This window comes from Arvicola amphibius, chromosome 7, assembly GCF_903992535.2.
Source record: "Arvicola amphibius chromosome 7, mArvAmp1.2, whole genome shotgun sequence".
Lineage (NCBI taxonomy): Eukaryota > Metazoa > Chordata > Mammalia > Rodentia > Cricetidae > Arvicola > Arvicola amphibius.
Window position 1 is genome coordinate 34,047,941 of NC_052053.1, and position 18,850 is coordinate 34,066,790.

Below are 18,850 nucleotides of genomic sequence, written 5' to 3' on the forward strand. Positions count from 1 at the left end.
GTCCAAAGTGTCACTGTGGGGCCGGAGAAGACCTATTGCGGCACATGAAAACATGTGTATGAAGAGGAGATGTGCATAAACAATGTGCAGTGATAATGAGGAAATTATATGGGACCATGACCATAATTCTTGTGTCTGATTTAAGAAGACAGGACAAGAAAGTTTGGCTTCATTCAGAACGTTGGCAATCTAAATATGTAAACTTAATTCACCTACCAAAAACCCAGCAATGAGCACGGACTTACAAGTCATTCGCAACGGCTCTGAAATTTAAATGAAGAGAAATAACACATTAATATATCAAAAATAACTTTTTGTGAGGAAATGGTTAACAAAGAAATATTGAAGTTATTTTTTTCTGCTGGGGTTTTTTTTTTTTTTTTTTTTTTTTTTTTTTTTTTTTTGCCAAGAAATAAGGGAAAGGAGTGAGTTAGGCATTTCTGACAATTCCCTGCAAACTTTATATGCCTGAATCATAGACCTACAGGGTCTGGTTACTTCTGCCCTGGGAAAGTGACCCAGGAAATCTTTAGAGAAACTCATTTTGGCTTTCAATTACACCCACCTGCAAGCAGATTCTTGTATTATTTGAACAAAAGGGGAGTACAAAGAAGAAGTGGAAAATGCCTTTCACTCCCCCAGGAAGAAAGATACATTCTACAGCAATAGAAGTCTTTGTTGGAGTTAACCAAACAGCAAATAATGCATCCTTATACTTTTGTCAAGAAACCACACACACACACACACACACACACACACACACTTTTCCTTCTGGTGATAAAAGTGTACGAGTCTGCACTCATGATCCATTGTGATCTAAATGCCGATGGTCTCAATAACTTGGAATCAAAAAAGAAACCATCTTCATGAAATAGAAATAATCCCTTCTAAGTAACAAATGAATTAGTTTAAGACTCTGCAATTTTATTCAACCATCAGTTTCCAAATCATAATTTAAAGAAGCTATACTGTAAAAGTACAAAAGAGCATATTCTACAGTATAATATGAAGCTGGAAAGAAGATAGGAAGAAAGGAGGAAGGAAGGGAATGAAAAAGAGGGAAGAGTTAGAAGGAGGGAAATATTCCAGAAGACAGTAGTTCGTATGCAATGCTTTAAGGTAATTCACAATGCAAATATTAAATAATGCTCGAAAAGAAATCCTTATTTTAGTCAAATAAAGTTACATAAATTATATTGATTTGGTGTGTTTAATATATTCAGAAGCAGAAAAGAAGTTAATAAAAGTAACACAATTCTTCGACTTAAATATGAAATTTTAACCTCTGAAAATTAATAAAAATTACTGATAGAATTGAGAGGAAAGCCATTTGCTGACTGTGTCATAATAAATCATGAATTAATGTTATCACAGACCCTATCAGCTCATTGGAATAGAATACAAAGAGTTTAAAGTATAATATGTTCATTTGTAATTTCAGCCTAAAATTATACACAAATATATCAACAAAATTCAGAACAAAATAATGTGGTAATGTCTACAACCATATAGAAATATGCAAGTAGATAATTTTAACCAGTTTTAATTAATTTCAATCTTTCCCCAATTAGAAAAAAATGGAAAATTATAGTTTTGTGGGTAGACATAAGGAACAATATAATAGTTAAAGGTGAAAATCTCTCCATGGAGTTATAGTCTAGACACAAAACTATAGTTTGAACATTTATCCTAGTGAAAGTGTAAGTTCACTGGAAATTTGAAAGTTCATTTAACCACATTAAAGGTAATGACATCTTTTTTGATACATGACATGAAACCAAAACTTACAATAATGCATGATAATATTATTATTAACATCAATATTTTATATTAATAACATTTATATAGCACATATAATTTATGTCAATATTTGAATATGTAATTACATTTTGAAATAAATTTAATTTACTTTAGTTAAGATAATAAGAAATTCACAGGAGTTTGCAATTGCTTTTTAAATGCCTCTTATATGAATATGTATAAGGTTGATTATACCTTTATAATAAAGTTTTGTATTACAGTAAGTTTGGACAAATAAAGTTCTATTACTTCACACTGATTTAATCATTTTCACTATAAAATGGATTTTTTTGCTAAAATTGCTTAACAATTTCATAAAACTCTTTTAGTTGGTAAGCATCTAAGATATAAACAGGTCTCCACAGATTTCAACATGCTCATAACCCTTTATGGCTATTCCTGGCAGTTACATAAAGCCACACCTGGATGTAGAGTCCAAGTATGGAGAGCCAGGCAACAAAACACAAAACAAGGTTTCTATCTAGGAGAAGGGTTACTGATATGAAGAATAACTGACACTTCCTTCACTACACAGCGGATCGGAGGCTTATGGAGAGCCCAAATAGTGATGCTGTCGATATACACAGTATTTCCTTTGGATGCAGTAAAAATTATTTTTAAAAAATAGGAATTATTTCCTCTCTCCATATAGTCAATATGAAGTTCCGGTTCTGAGAGTCCTCAGTGTATATAGGAATTGTTACACAAGCTAGGGCACCTGAGCGGGGTCCCTGAAATGCACATAAAGATGGAACGGGAAAACTAAGTCCAAAAGCTGTCCTCTAACCCTACATACCACTCTTACACAATATCACGTGTGTGTGTGCACACATGAGCTCACATGTGCACACACACACAAACACACATGATAGCAATTTCCACAATAAATAAAGACAAGCTAGCTATTTAGCAAAGCAAAGGTTGAAGTGATGCAAAAATAATTCTGCGCCACAGTAAAAATTTGCCAAAAATAACCTCAGTATTTTCAAAATAACTGCATGTTGAAGGAAAGACCGAAGTGGTAGACTTCTTTCAAAAGCCTCTTGAATGTCTGTGTTCCAGAATCCTAGGGAAGACAAACCAGCCGTGCTAATGGTAGTTCATGATGCCACTGAGAGCCCTCTGAGTGGAAGTCAGTTAACCGCTTCTCTAGGAAGACAGGTTTCTGCCCATTGCCCACTGCCTTGAGGGAGCAGCAGAAGCGCATGTGGCTCTGCCACTCAGCAGTGGAAACCCCCAGCCTCCACTTCTGGCTTAATCTCTCTGCTGACTGAAGATGACAGAAAACTGTAATATGGAGAGAAAGGGCGTCCTGAAGAACTGAAAGTTAACATTCCAGAGAACTCTATGGACTACGCACTGATGGAGCTACAGTTTCACTGACACGCAGTGAGTTTTTACTGTGTGTTAGTCCCATTACAAGTCTTCTAATGGCTCTGTTTGGCCACATCCTTGGAGAGTAATGTCCGTGGGAATCTGACTAGGAATGCGTGTTTCTAGGAATACAGGATGCTTTTGAGCTTGTCAGTAGTATATTTTTGCTTTGTGTCATCACTAGGATTGAGATCCGAATTCTGCAAATACCGTCCTGTAAATTGGATTGCTTATTGTGAGGTTTTAAGAATAGGAAATACTTAAAAATCTGATTGTAAACATCGAAGTCGGTAAAACAATGCTTCCTGTGTCTTACTGTTGTGTTGCAATTTTCCTGGATGCCAGGAGATTCCGTGACCGCACAGGCCTAGTTAATCCTCCTCCCCTAGAATCACAGCACCTGCCTACTGGCACCCCTACCGGATATCCATGTGCTGGTGATATAGAGAGTTTACATCCCGATTTTTCCAGATTCCAAAAAATCCGTGGTTGCTTTGCTGGACACCTTTTTCTTTTTTTTTCCATAATGCTATTAAACTATATGGATCCATGCAGTCCTGGGGAGATTCAGACACATGTAAGGTAGCTTTCCTTGCTTGGAGACAGTCTCAAGTCAGAAGATCCCCCCTCTACTAAACTTGTGACTTCTACTAATAAAGCTACCATGATCATTTCATTGTGCAGACCAGGTCTGGATCTTTTTTTCTGTCATTATTATCTACTGATTGCCACAGTGTTCATATTTTGCCTCTTCACATTTCTACCTATTTAACAAGCACATATATTATTTCATTTCTGTTAAAATTATTGATATGTTACTATTCTATTTTGTTTCATTTCATAAAATCTTCGCTGTAGCTACAATGTAAATACACCAACAAAAGCAAATTAAGGAAGAAAGTTTTTTTTCCCCTGTATCAGAGTTTCAGGGTATAGATCAGCAGTTGTCAACTTGTGGGTCACGACCTCTTTGAAGATCAAATGGCACTTTCACAGGGATTGCATATCAGATATTGTGCATATCAGTTTCTTTTGCATTGCAATTCATAACAGTTGCAAAATTACAGTTATGAAGGAGCAACAAAAATAATTTTACATGTGGGGTTTCCATAACATGAGGAACTTTCTTAAAAGGTGCAGTATTAGGAAAGTTGAGAACCATTGCTATAGAACAACATGATGGGGAATTCGAGGCTGAAAGAGCTTGAAGCAGCTGACCCTATTAACTGATCACATCACATTGAAAATCGGAAGAGAGAACAAGGTATTGTTTCTCTGTTTTAACAGTACAGGATCCTCCACCCAGAGAAGGATGCCACTCACAATTATAGTGGTCCTTCCCCTATCAACTAATGTAATCAATATTATCTTCCACACATGAAGCCAGAGGCCTATATCCCAAATAATTCTAGGTTCACAAAGATGACAATTAATAGTAATTGTTACAGCTCTATCCCTTATCAAGTTGACACTCAAACACTTCCCTTGTTAGCTACACCTGTCTTCCTGGGCCCAATATTCTCAGGATCATCTTAGACTGCAAAATTTCATTGTGTCCAATCTTAAAAGTCCCAACAGAGCTCAACGATTGCAACAACTTTTAATTCCAAACCTTCAAGGCTCACCTGAGACCCAAAGTAATAGCTTACCTGAGAACTCCTGGGAAATTAAAAAAAAGTGAGGGAGTGATAATTTTTCAAAATATAAAGGTAAAGAATAAAATTCCTATTTTATCATATACATATATGTATATGTGTGTGCTTGTATAATATACACAATTTAAATGATAGTGCATATATCAGGGTATATAAGTGTATGTATGTATAATTTTTGAGAATTACATAAGTATATATAATATATATGTATTACGTATAACACACACATATATGTATGTATCTCAGATTTTCATTACTGATTTTTCTTTTGACAGATGAAAACATGTTGGCTCCATTTCCTTGGTGTAACAGAAAGAGGAACAAAAATAACTCTGGTTGAGTATAGAGTTCTCTGGATATATGTTCAGGAATGAAATAACTGGGTCCTATGGTAGTTCTATTTTATATTATTTGTAAAATTTCCAAACTGTCCATCAATTCCAACATCTTCAGTATTTGTTGCCAGGTTTTGTGATGATAGCCATACATACCGCAGTGAATTGATATCTCAAAATAGTTTTAATTTGTGAGGTTTTTAAATGCTAGTTGTATTTGCAAGTTTTTATAATACGGTTTTAATTAAAAACAAGTTCTGCTTCTGGGACGCTAGTGGTTTTTCAAGCAAAATTATCAATCTCATATACACCCAGCTGCAAAATTATTCCAAAAGCCAAAGAACAGCATTATCAGCTAAATCTACAGTGGCCCCACTTCGGTACCCCAATTTTCCATCTTCACTACTTTTCAGTTGCTCTAATAAAATACCCCGAGCAAAGCAAGGGAAGGCCGGTTTTGTGTCTGCTCACTGGTTGCAGTGCTTCCCTGTGGACATTCAGAGGGTCTGTGGCTTGAGGTAACTAGGCACATGGCATCCATAATTAAGAAGTAGACAGCAATGAATGCCTATATTCAGTTCTTCCTCTTTCTAATCCATGATTACAGTCCAAGGATTACAAGTACAAAAATTGTACAGTTTGTATATCTTACCCACTTAAGTGACCTGTCTCCAGGTGATTCTGGATTTCATCAACTGCAAAACTGAGATTGCCCATCATATTTGACTTTGGTAAATATATATCAGTCCTTTCTACATTTACCACTAAACTCTTTATAATGAATATAAATTTTATATGTAAATATATTTGCTGATGACCACATAGGAAATCTATAAACCCAAAATATAATGTTAGTACAGAAATCTTGGATAATGAATATGGACCGTTATCAGAGCTTCTCTTAAACCATGAAAATCTTAGTTACCTATGCTGATGCTCAAAAGAAAAAGAGGTATAGAAAAAATTAGGATTATTCATGAAGGAGTCAAATCAAATATCTATGACTAAGACTAGAAATATAAGAAGAAAAGCAAAGAAGTGTGAATGGGCAATAGTCTATCTTTGAAAAAACACTTGGCAAGTGTTCTTCTTGTTATGAATTCCATCCCTCAAAAACATTATCCCTCAAAAGTTAATGCCAAACAATCTTCTGGTAGGATGGTTCTCTGAAGTTAAGACTTGCAGCATGAAAATTATCAAGTAAATAATTCTATCGCAAATGATCTTGTGACAGTGAGACTCCCAAAGTAATGTTATTGTAAAATCTGTAAACACTGTCAAAGGAGTTTACTTTTAACCAATGTCACAAATAGTCAACTGAAAATGTCCAGCAATAATCATCAAAATAATACTTATACGTATAACATACACAGTAACCTACACACATGAAAATAGATAATGTGAATGAAAATCAGTAATATTGAAAATTATAAACAGGTGAGGAATGTAAAGCAAGTGTATATAATATATGCTCACAGAGACTTTTAAAACATGGAACTTTTATAGAAAAAAAATCATGAATAAAACCCAGACTCAGGAGGACAAATACGGCACATACTCACTTATCAGTGGATATTTGCTATAAAGTGAAGGATAATCATGCTGCAATCCACAGACCCAGAGAAACAAAATAACAAGAAAAGCTCGAGGGGGGCACTTATGAATTTGCCCAGGAAGGGGAAATAGAATAGATATCATGGGTTGGGGAAAATGTGAAGGGACAATGGGAAGAGTAGAATCAAGAAGAGGGGAGAATGGAGCTAGACAGTACTGTGAGAGACAGCTGAAACTGGGAGGTGAAGCATCCAGCAGAGGAGCTAGAAACCCAGCACAATGGAAATTCCCAGGAATCTAAGAAGGTGACTGACCCTAGTTATGACTCCTAGCAGTGGGAGGATACTGGAGTATCCTTTAATCAGGCAAGACTTCCAGTGGAGGAAATGATTGGGATACCAACTCAGTGTACAGTCTTTGGCTTACAGTCTGCCCTGTCTATGGAAGGTGCTGGGGTAAAGGTGACACAGAAATTGTGGGAGTGGCCTACCAACGACTGACCCAGCTCGAGACCTATATCATGAGAGAGACAGAGAGCACACCATTTCCAGACACTGCCTGAAAGTCAGAACCCAGAGGCTGGATAGCCCTGATACCCAAAATATAATCAAAAATGACTGGAATAACATAATCAATGAAATGATTCCTAATACTATTCTGCTATAATCATAGAATGGTGGCTAACCCAAAGGTCTTCAGAGAGGTTTCATCCAGCAACTGATGGAAATAGATATAGATTCATAACCAAACTTTAGGCAACCCTGCAGAAGAGGGGGAAGAAGGATTGTAGGAACCAGGGGAGGTTAAGGTCATCACAAGAAAACTCACAGAATCAATCAACTCACCTGGGCTCATAGCGGCTGAAAGAACCTGAATTAACAACTGCAGAGCCCTTGTAGGAATGAACTAGGCACTCTGCATATATGTTATAGTTGTGTAGCTTGGTCCCTTGTGGGTCTCCTAACAGTGAGAACAGGGGCTGTCTCTGACTCTTATGCTGCCTTTTGGGGTCCTTATTTTTACACTGTGCTGTCTTGTCCAGTCTTTAACTTGATATGCCATGTTTGTTTGATTTCCATGGGAGGTCTGCCCTCCTCTGAATAGAAATTGAGGAGGCGTGGATGGGAGTTGGGCAGAAGGCAGATGGGGTTGGGAGGGACTAGGAGGAGAGGAAGGAGGGGTAACAGCAATCAGGTTATAAAACAAAACAAATAAAAATATATATTCAAAAATTTTAAAAGAAAAACAAAAATTCTTCACACAATGATGAGAATTATTATCAAAAGCTGGATGGGAAGATCAGATTCAATGAGAAATGGATAGTGTAAAAATGATCTGATTTTCAGGAAATGGAAGAGTACACAATGGAAGAGAGAGATGCAGAGAGAAAGAGAGCGACATACACAGAGACAGCTATGAAAAGGCTTTATTAGATACAAAAAAGGACAGGGTTATGTTTACAATGTTATCGAAACTTGAATTCCCAAAGGAAACTATAACAAAGATAAAATAGCCAGAAATGTTAAGCTTGATTATTGTGCATACATTATGAAAAGCACAGACCCTCATGTCAGAACTCCAACTAGAAACTAAGAAAAGTAGGCATCTAACCTTAGAAATCATCAAGTGACAGGAGAAGGTATTTCCGCTACCATGACTACTATTCTACACACGAATTAAAGGACACTGGCAGATACGTTAAGAGAACACACACAACAGAATGGAACTAGAGAACTATTAATTGTACTGCGGAAATAAATTGAATCCACCCAATCAAAAAGACAGCCTATAAATTCGCTATGTGAAGCTACAATCCCTGCCCCACACCTTAGCTAACAATTCTATAAAGAAAGACAAAAAGTAAAATATATCACCATCAAAAGAAATTCACTAGCGTGTTGCAACAGTACAGTAGGTGAAAAATAATTGCAGATCAACAGAGCTGTCAACAACGATGAGTAAGCCTGGGATGAGCACAACCACCCACAAGTGTCCAGCAACAGCATAATGTATTCTATGGTAGTAGGGCAAAGGTAAATGCTGGCAAGAGAGAAGTACATGCTTCTGGAATTATATAATCCATTTAATGTATTCAGAAATGACAATCTTGTATGTCAACTTGATCAGACTACCAGATATCCAGTAATTGGCTTAAATGTTATTCTAGACATGCTCTTAAGAGCTTTTGTTAAGAGATTAGTGTTTGAATTGGAATGAGTGAAGAATTCTCTAGCAACGTGATTTTGCTTCATTCGGTATGTTAAAGCCTGAATAGAACAAAAAGCTGACCAAAGAGGATTTGCTCTCTCAAAGGGACATTTACTGTATGACTTTACTGAGGTTTGTACTAGAATCTGCACCTCTCATTCTCATGCCTCTGGATTCACACAGTTTGTACATTACAGATATAACAATTAGCCTTAGTTTCTAATGGGTGGAAGTTTGTGTGTGTGTGTGTGTGTGTGTGTGTGTGTGCGCGCGTGCGTGCGTGCATGCGCGCACCTGTGTGCATCTGTATGTGTGTTATTAATTTTCCTGGAAAATTTCAGGAAACCTGGCATTGTTATTGCAAGCTACCAGGAAAATTGGTGTCCCCTCCTTTGGTTGCAGTGTGACTAATGACAAATTTAAGAACAGTTACAGCAGAAAACTTGGGGCAAATTTTATTAGAGTTGGAATGAACAATACCAGGTCAGCAACACTGTAAATCTCAGTAGCCTAAGGGATGAGGGAGATGAGAGGACTTAAGCAGACATGATGGTGGAGATTGAGGTTTTAGAGAAAGAGCAGAACCCAAGTGTCAAGGAAACAAGCTAAGAACAGAGAAAGAATTAAGCGATGTTCCATTGTCTAAGTAACTCAGAAAAGTGGGCAAACTTACAAAACTGTATGACTGCAGTTCTGTAAGCTACAGTGAGCGAGGGTGGATTCTGGGAGGTAAAACTATGTTATCTCATTAAAGGAATCATTATTCGCCGTTATCCATAGCTTAAGCTGGATCAGATTCCTAAATGGTGGTCCCTTAGCCAGATGGTAGGTTTGCACAATAGGAATACTAGGGAACCAACCAGACCAGAGATTTTATTTTCTTAACTAGGAGGAAGCAGCTTTCCTTTAGTAAGCCTTTCTGATGTAGTGATACTATATTCATAAAATATATGTCATGTTTTCTGTTTACCCAGAGAAGCTCAATACTTAAATAATACATTTTATTATGCTTCAGAACCTAATGGTGGAATCCTGTTACTGAAGACACCACATACTAGAATCAAACAACAGGGAGAAATAATGTATAGACATGAAAGCCTTGTCTCTATTGTCTAGCGTTAATAGCAGTGGAAGGTGCTGTACATGCTATGGGATAGGAAAAGGTGTCTTTAGTTTTACCCAGTCATGAATCCTGCAATCTATAAAATGATTAACTTGGTAAGAGGTATCCACTAGTACATCAAAGGTATAAATGTTATGGGAGTAGCCAGTTAATTATGGATTGGTAGAAACACAATTAATGAACACACAGAAATAGATACTGGAGTTCAACCTGAAGATTCCAAAAGCAAAGCGGTCAAGCACAGGCTCTTACCTCATCCTCAGTCAAAAATGGTGAACCAGCCTCCAGCAATCTCAGAATAAGACTATGACTGAGACCTATCTCCTCCCATTTTATAATCCTCTCTAGTTTTGGGATTAAAGATGTGCACCACTGGAATTAACGGCAAGCACCACTGGGATTAAAAGCATGCACCACCCGGTTTCTATGGCAACTAGTGTGGTTACTGGGATATAAGGTGTGTGTTACCACTGCCTGGACTGTGAGGCTGCCTCATGGAGTTGTTTTCCTCTCTGATCTTCAGTCAAGATTTATTTATGAAATGTCACTACATCTTGCTATTGGATAGGATTGTCAGTTTAACCCAGTCTTGAACCTGTGCAATCTAGAAAGGAAAGCAAATTAGGGTGTACAGGATACTTATAATGGTTTTCCCCAGTACTCAGAAAAATCTCTGCTCTATCTATCTATCTATCTATCTATCTATCTATCTATCTATCTATCTATCTATCTAACATCTATCTATCTATCTATCTATCTATCTATCTATCTATCTATCTATCATCTATCTATCTAATCTATCTATCTATCTCTCTCTAATCTACCTATCTATGTCTTTCTGTCTCTGTCTCTCTTTCTCTCATATGAGTGTGTGTGTGTGTGTGTGTGTGTGTGTGTGTGTGTGTGTGTGTGGTGTATGTGTTGTGTACCTACTACATATGCCCTTAGGACTCTAGCCTTATGCCTTTGCCAACTTCTCATTGTGAGATTTTTCACTGTTCCCTAATAGTAATTTCTTTACCTTAAGCTGTGTTCTTTGCCGATTGGCTTGGCCAACCTGAGGCCAGGAAGTTTATTCTCAGCAGCACATCTCCACAAGACTGAGGTAGAGCAAAGGGATGAGGTCTTTAGCCTTTACGCCCTCTGATTAGGTGATTCTCTACTTCCCTGGTGTTTTCCATCACTATCAGTTATTCTCAATCAGCCATGCCCTTTCCCTAATTATCTTGATGAACTTCCTGTTTCTCTTACTTCAAATCTGGGTTTTCTTTGTAACTTTCATGAATTAAATAAAGGTGCTGAAATGGACCTCATCCTCTCAGAAGACTTCAATACAGTGATTGATCAGCTGTGTGGTGACATCTTTAGACATGTAGAGGCACCACGTAAGAGATATTACGGATGACTGAAGAAGTCCTGTTTATAACTTATGTGGAAATGGTACATACAATAGAAGGGTTTTCCACCCACTCTTGAAAACTGATGTAGCATTTTAGTTCCGTGTAATGGCTGAGGTTTAAACTTGGATAGCCAACATGTGAAATGTATAAATTATAGAAGAAATCAGCATCGTTTTCTTTTCCTCTTGTTAGAGAGAGAGAGACTTTCTCTTCATACTTAATCTGTTGTAATTGTTTGCTTGGTTTTTTTTTTTCTAGAAGCCTCCTGTGTCTCACCACTGTGGATCCCTGGCACAGAGAAAGTGGATCCTAAGTAAGACTTGCTGCAAAATGAAACATGACCTCAGTCCACACACAGAACTGAAAGATGCGATACAGCTGACTTTGTGAGCCAGTCTTCTGAGGAAGTTTAGCACACTAGAAGAGAAGAGCACCTCTCTGTAACACACTCACCGTCTAGCAGGTAGCGATTCCCTATGCTAAAAATCAGTACTACAGTTGACATTTAGAGAATACCAATCTGTGACAGGCTAATCCACAGAGAAGTCATGAACAGACACAAACATCCACACCCACCCACCCACACCCACACAGCTTTTCCAATAATTCATGAATAAACACAAGAACGACTCACATAGAGTGGAATTATTTCTTTAAACATTTAGGAATCAGAGGCTGGGGAGTAGCTTTTCTGCATGATACCAAAAGACAATGTTCCTACCATGTAGTATGCAAAGGGTATCTTGTAGATATGCCATACATTTGAAGTTATCATTATTATTGGTACCTTTTCATCAGGATAAAGTCAGAAAAACAATATTGGATCATATGATTTTATTATTTTACAAAATGTGTTTCTATTAAACCACCGCATTTTGAAAGACAATACTTTTTAAAAATTATCATAAAATAAATAAATGATCAGAAGAATATTAGAGTTTTAGTTCATTTTCAACTGTGTAAGTATTTCGGAAACATCCCTCAAAGAAAATTCAGAATAACAATGACTTCATCTTTATGAATGGATCACATCTGGGAATTTTAGAGTAGAGAGATGTAATTTATGTTATCTTTAGATAATTTAGATATCAAATGAGAGGGAGCTCTCATCTAATAAATCATATCTTCTAATATCTCCCATTGTGCCAAATAGAGATAATACAGAATATGTATTTCACCTCTTACCTACAATTGAAAGGTCAAAGTACTTTTCTTCTCAGTACTAGAGTTAACCACTTTACTTAATTGTTTTACTTGAAGTAAAGCATTTGGTGTGATTAATGTTTAATAACTCTGGAGCATATTTTGAAATGAAACCACTATTACAAATATTTCCAATTCATCAAAATATGTCATTACATACACCTTTGAAAACTTATGTAGCATTAAGTCCATTGAAAGTACATTTTCCTATGGCTGTGGTTTAAACTTTGACAGCCAGTCTTTGAAATGTATAAATTATAGAAGAAATCAGCATAGATTTCTTTTCCTGGGAAATAGAGCAGTTAATATTCAACATGAAATTTCTAATCTTTAAATACATTATAATCTAACTGCTTAGGATAATTTTTGCTTTAATACCTTAAGAGTTTTCAAAGCCTGAAGGATGGGATTATTAAGATGGAATTTTAATGTCAAAATTATCGGAGAAGTGAACGTATTGCTAGTGTTCATAAAAATTGTATTCAATTCCTGCATGATTTGTTCAAATAAGAGAAGAGAATATATTTTATTATAGCAGTAAGTAACCCAAAATTTGATCGGAAGCCTGGAGGTCACTGCCATGTAAGTGTGATAAGTCTCAGAGATTAGACAATTTAACAAGTGAATTTACTTTAATATATAAATGCACATGATGACATAGACATAAAATATAGTCACAAAGTAATTAAAGAAATTGAAATTTTTCGATTAAAAAGCAATACAATGTAGAATTTGAAAGTAATTTGTTAATATAAATTATTATTATTTCTTATGACACATAATCCAAAACTACAGGAAACATTTCTCAGGTCTCATAGTTTTGAAATAACTGAAAACTAACATATGTTTAAAGTTTATATGCTAAAAGCCTATTGTATTTACTGACACTTACTAGTGTTCTGATTGATCTATAGTATAGAATTTGTTTTACAGACCAACTAATATACACAGAAATAACAAGATAGCATTTAACCGTACTATTTTAGGCAATTGTTTCAAAGCAAATACATAATTTGCAGTGCTTTGTATAATCATGCTTGTCAGTTTCTTAAGGAGGATTATCCCTGTAGCAATGCAGACTTCCTCTTCTACACTGTCGAATACCTAAAATGATGTGTTCATGCATAACCATGTGGAACTATTAATAGAAACTATAATAAGCAATCAATAGTCATTCAAACTTACAATTATAATTTTTATTCCACTGATGTGGTGGAAGTACAAACTTGTCTTATGTATGGGTCTTAAGAAACAAAAGCTCAGTGGGTATACTTCTTAGAGCTGTGCACATTTGTAATTTATGAATGTTCTTTTATATTCATGTAGGATATAAATATACAGCTACATTTTCCCTTTTCCCCAGTGCTACATAATTATAACTTGTAACATGTAAATATTTATGAATTCACAGGATGTTCGCTAGGAGAATGTTATACTTGCAGATTTGTCTAGTAGTTTCAGAATTCAGATCTTATTATTAGGCTTGATGTTGTACTGCAAAAAGTAAAAATACATTGTTATTAATTTGACTTTTCTAGAAAACATGCCATCTGGTGATTCTGTTGAGATTTGAGGATTATCTCAACATCATTTATAAAGACAGATATTACAACATGGTTTGGAAATTTTTACCATTTTTCTTTTATAGAAGTCAATGGATTAGAGACATTCTGAATTTTCGTTGATAAAATGTTCTTCTAATATTTATACAACAGGGCTTCAAATCAATAGTACCACAGAGGCCGTCTAGACTTACTAATTTATTGACAGTGACTGAACTGAACTATAACTGAAGGAATTCTAAAGACACCTGCAAGCCAGTGAGGAAGAACTTTGGTGACTTGAGAATCTATGCTATATCCCAGAAAGGGAAATCAAGCTGTCTATTTGTGACCTGACACCAAGAATAAGAGACACTGAGAGTTGATCAGGAAAATTCTCAACCCCTAAAGTACTCCATAGAATTACCAGGCTCAAGTCCAGCATGCAAACATATTTAAGTGTTTGAAGAAAGGAATCTATTTTGTTTAGACATTTTTCATTTTCAAAAGAATAGCCACCAATTCCTCTACGTTCTTACTTTAGGTAGCAGTATTCTTTTCGCTTACCAATTCCACATTTTTAATATTTTGCTCATCCAATGATCACAAATACCATATTTTTCATGATGTTTTTGTTTATTATGAACTCACTCAGCATTTTACCTTGACCAGGTTATTTTAAATCATCATTACTATTTTTTGTAGATGAAACAAAAGAATAAGAACTTGAATATTCAGCTCAAAATATGAGAGTATCACATTCAGTCATTTTGTAATTATAGTTAGATTAGAATAGTTTCGTTATTTGAAGTTTTACTAAATGATATTGCCATCTGTTGAAGATAAGGATTGACTTCTAATTTTACTTCTGATATTTAATGTTTAGTTTAAAGTGTCCAATAAACTGCTAATTGGAAAGGCTATTAAGTGACAGGAAAGACTCCTAAAGCAGAAAGTAAAAGGAAAGGCGGTACAAATGGTACATACCTTTAGTGTCCACGTTTAAACCAGACAGACTATTTTGGTCTTGCCGTCATCAGTACTAGTGAGCAGCCACTTTCTCCACAGTAGCATGAGGTATAAAGGGGAGACACAATCTTCACAGTAGCGTGAGGCATCACGGGAAGACAAATTCTTCAGAGTAACATGAGGCAGCATGACACCAGACGCTTTCTGTCTCTAAAAAGGTAGAAAAATTTGACTGTGTCCCCAAATCCAAATGGTGGCTACCACCTTCTGTGCAGGTGTTTAATATATAGTACTGATGTTGCTGTCTTGCCAACCGTCAAGCATTTCACTCATAGATGATTTTTTTCAAAGCCTTAATGTAGCATCATTTAAATTCTAAAAAGAAAGAGGAAGAAACTCTAAAGTTAACTCGATTAAATCAATGAAAGGGGATTCATATTCAATGTCCCTCCATGGTCAGGTGCTGACTCACAGTACGTCTTCCTTCTCAATCTGTTTATACCACACCCCCAGTATCTACTTTACTTTATCTACTTTACTTTACTACTTTACTTTCATTACCTAAAGTAGTATACTGAGTTTGGTGTCCCTGCCTTGAGACTGCTGACTCAGTGCCTAAATGGAAACTGATATTTCTAAGGCACTTTGCTTTTGATGCCAAGACCGATAAATCTATGTTGAAAATAAATCGTATAAATTTGGAATAAAACATTTCTTAACATGTTATCAAGACTTAAGGCATAATTTTAAGGTATCAACTTTACAACCATGCTTACTAAGTCTATAATCCAAAACTGTTCTTATATAGCTTAAAATGTTTATTTATTTTCTCTTCCCTGTGTCCAAATATCATTTATTGAGCTGCATCAACAACTCAGACTCTTAATGCTCTTACAGTGTGCCTCTCTGGCAGGAAATAATGAAAAGTTAAGGAGAATCTGTTACTCTCTTTTCTTGGGCTTCCATTGCCTTCTCCCTCTGCCACAACTGGGTAAGCATTTTAAAAATCTCTATGATTTGGTATACTGCTTCTCTCGAATCTCTAATTAAAATGGTGCTTCCAGGTATTTATAGACACACTATGAAGAAAACAATAATACTGAGATAAAGATGCAGTTATATATGGCATCTTTTATAAATACTTCCAAGTGACTCAAGAAATGGTTTAGCAGTTAAAAGCACTGGCTGCTCTTCCAGAGGTCCTGAGTTCCCAGCAACCACATGGAGGTTCACAACCGTTTGTAATGAGATCTGGTGCCCTCTTCAGACCTGCAGGCATACGTGCAGCCAGAATACTGCATATATAAAAAATAAATAAATTCTTAAATAAATAAATATTTCCATACAGATGAGTTGATTTTATTTTAATATAAATAAATTAAAATAGACAATGCAACATTTCTTTGTCCTTTGATGTATCTTTCAAAGCTATGACGTCACTTCTTTATCTTTTATGTATTGATAATGTCATTCATGCCTAGAAAAATAGCCACATCACACTTCCTAGTCTCCCATAGTTTTGGAATTCTCAGTTTTTAATTTTGTTAAATCCAGTAACACTCTTGGACCAACATTGAAGATTATTTCATGATTTTTTTTCTTACTCTATGGTGATTCAATGTTTGTATGATGGCACAAAAGTCTAACACGTGTGAAACATTTAGAAATTGCACAGTATATTTTTCATTGTGTGCAAACATAATTATCTGATTAGCATTTGCCCTTACTGGACTACATCAGAAAATTGTGATTTTATTTCAAGCAAATAATTCTAAATAACATAAAGTACTGACATAAAGTGTGCTTCTTTAACTTATAGAGGATTTCTTGACATTTCTTTGCATCCTGACACCTGTTATGATATCACCTCAACTTAAAAGATGAGAAAACTGAGACATCAGGGCACAGAGCATCCAAAGTAGCAGTTTAGACGAAGGCATGTATGTGATTTTAATTCCAAACATAATATTCTTTCCCTGGAGCTTGCTGTTCTTCAAAACTACATAATATAACAGTAGTATTTCTTTTAGAACTTGCTAGATATGGGAAGATATTTAAGTGTTTATGGAATCCTTATGTATGCTGCCGTTTGGGTCCCAACAAAATGTCTTTCTCCACCAAAATACCGCTAATTAATTCTATTGAATTAAGACTTTAACATTTAAGACTCCTCTGTTAAAAATCCAAATACCCTTGGAGATTTAATAATCAAGCTGTTAAGTAATTAAACCTTAGTAATAATTAGCTTATCAGATCGCTTTTCATCAACTACTAAATGAGGAGCAATGGAGCACAAAGTCATTGATATGGGGTAGGGTGAGAACCAACTCACACACCAGTCGGAAGAGAACTGATTATGTATATAACATTGCTGACAGCATGGGAATTTGTGTACTTCTAGAAACTGGTAAGTATATCTAACACAGTTTTATTTTAAATATTACAAAATTAAATTAATTCAAAATTTGGCTATATGTTAGTTTGGGCTATACACAGACACTAACAATTATCTTGTGCTATGTGTGATATAGAGGTAGGGTTGCCTTACCTCTCACCTTGCAGCTCAATGAAGCTCTTCTTCTGCAGATAATCATGGTAAACTTTCTCAAAGTCTCCAGAATGATTTTTTTCTTAGCATGCATAGCACTTGCGTAGATTGTACCTCAAACACAAATCAATAACAAATAAGCAAAGCTTCACGGTTTCGAAGTTTCTGGATTTTCCAGATAGATTTCAGCCAGTGCAGTCCTGAACAAGAAGAAAGGTACCAGTCTCGCCGGGCGATGGTGGCGCACGCCTTTAATCCCAGCACTCGGGAGGCAGAGGCAGGCGGATCTCTTATGAGTTCGAGACCAGCCTGGTCTACAAGAGCTAGTTCCAGGACAGGCTCCAAAGCCACAGAGAAACCCTGTCTCGAAAAAAAAAAAGGTACCAGTCTCTTGCTTCTGCTTCATGTGATGTGGAGGCCGATATCATGGTACTGTGGCTTATTACAAATGGTTCATTTAATACCTTCCATTTTTAATTTTAAAGTAATATTATTAGATTTGTGAGTATGGGTGGTTTGAATAAATATATGCTATGTGCCTTGCACATGTCTGGTGCCCATGGAAGCCAGAAGAGGGCATCAGATACCCTAGAACTGGAGTTACAGATGGCCCTGAGCCAACAAATGGGTGCTGGGATCTCATTTGATAGAATTTGGAAGAGCATCCTGTGCTCTTAACTAATACTCATCTTTAAAGCCTCCCTATTTTCCTTTTTATTTGTCCATATTCTTTCATAATTTTTGCAGATCCATATATCATGTTGAATTCCTAGCAACTGCTACAAATGATAAGTTTTGTGTTAAAAATTAACATACACTTAATGGCCTAATCAGCTAATTGAGCTAGTATGTAAACATCAGCACAAATATTTATCTGTATAATAAGCATTTTCTCAATAATCAAAGGTAAACATTATGTTTTATATATTCGAAACTTGATTTGTAATCCTCCCAATTTCTCCCTCTCCTTTCTCTGATGCCTACAGTCTCTCTCTCTCTCTCTCTCTCTCTCTCTCTCTCTCTCTCTCTCTCTCACCCTCTGTGTGTGTGTGTGTGTGTGTGTTTTTCCTGAGATTTTACCAAAGTGTGCTGGCACTGTCTACTGTCAGATTGACACACAAGCTAGAGTCCCTTGGGAAG

At 36.0% G+C, this 18,850-nt stretch overlaps 1 long non-coding RNA gene across 1 annotated transcript; it reads right to left on the bottom strand.

The window, feature by feature from the left end:
- Positions 1–231: 231 nt before the first annotated feature.
- Positions 232–17,893, bottom strand: LOC119818353. The gene is made up of 3 exons (XR_005286097.1): positions 17,711–17,893; positions 15,181–15,372; positions 232–263 (listed from the first exon to the last, which is right to left on the bottom strand). It is a non-coding gene; the product is annotated as an uncharacterized LOC119818353 (long non-coding RNA).
- Positions 17,894–18,850: the final 957 nt, after the last annotated feature.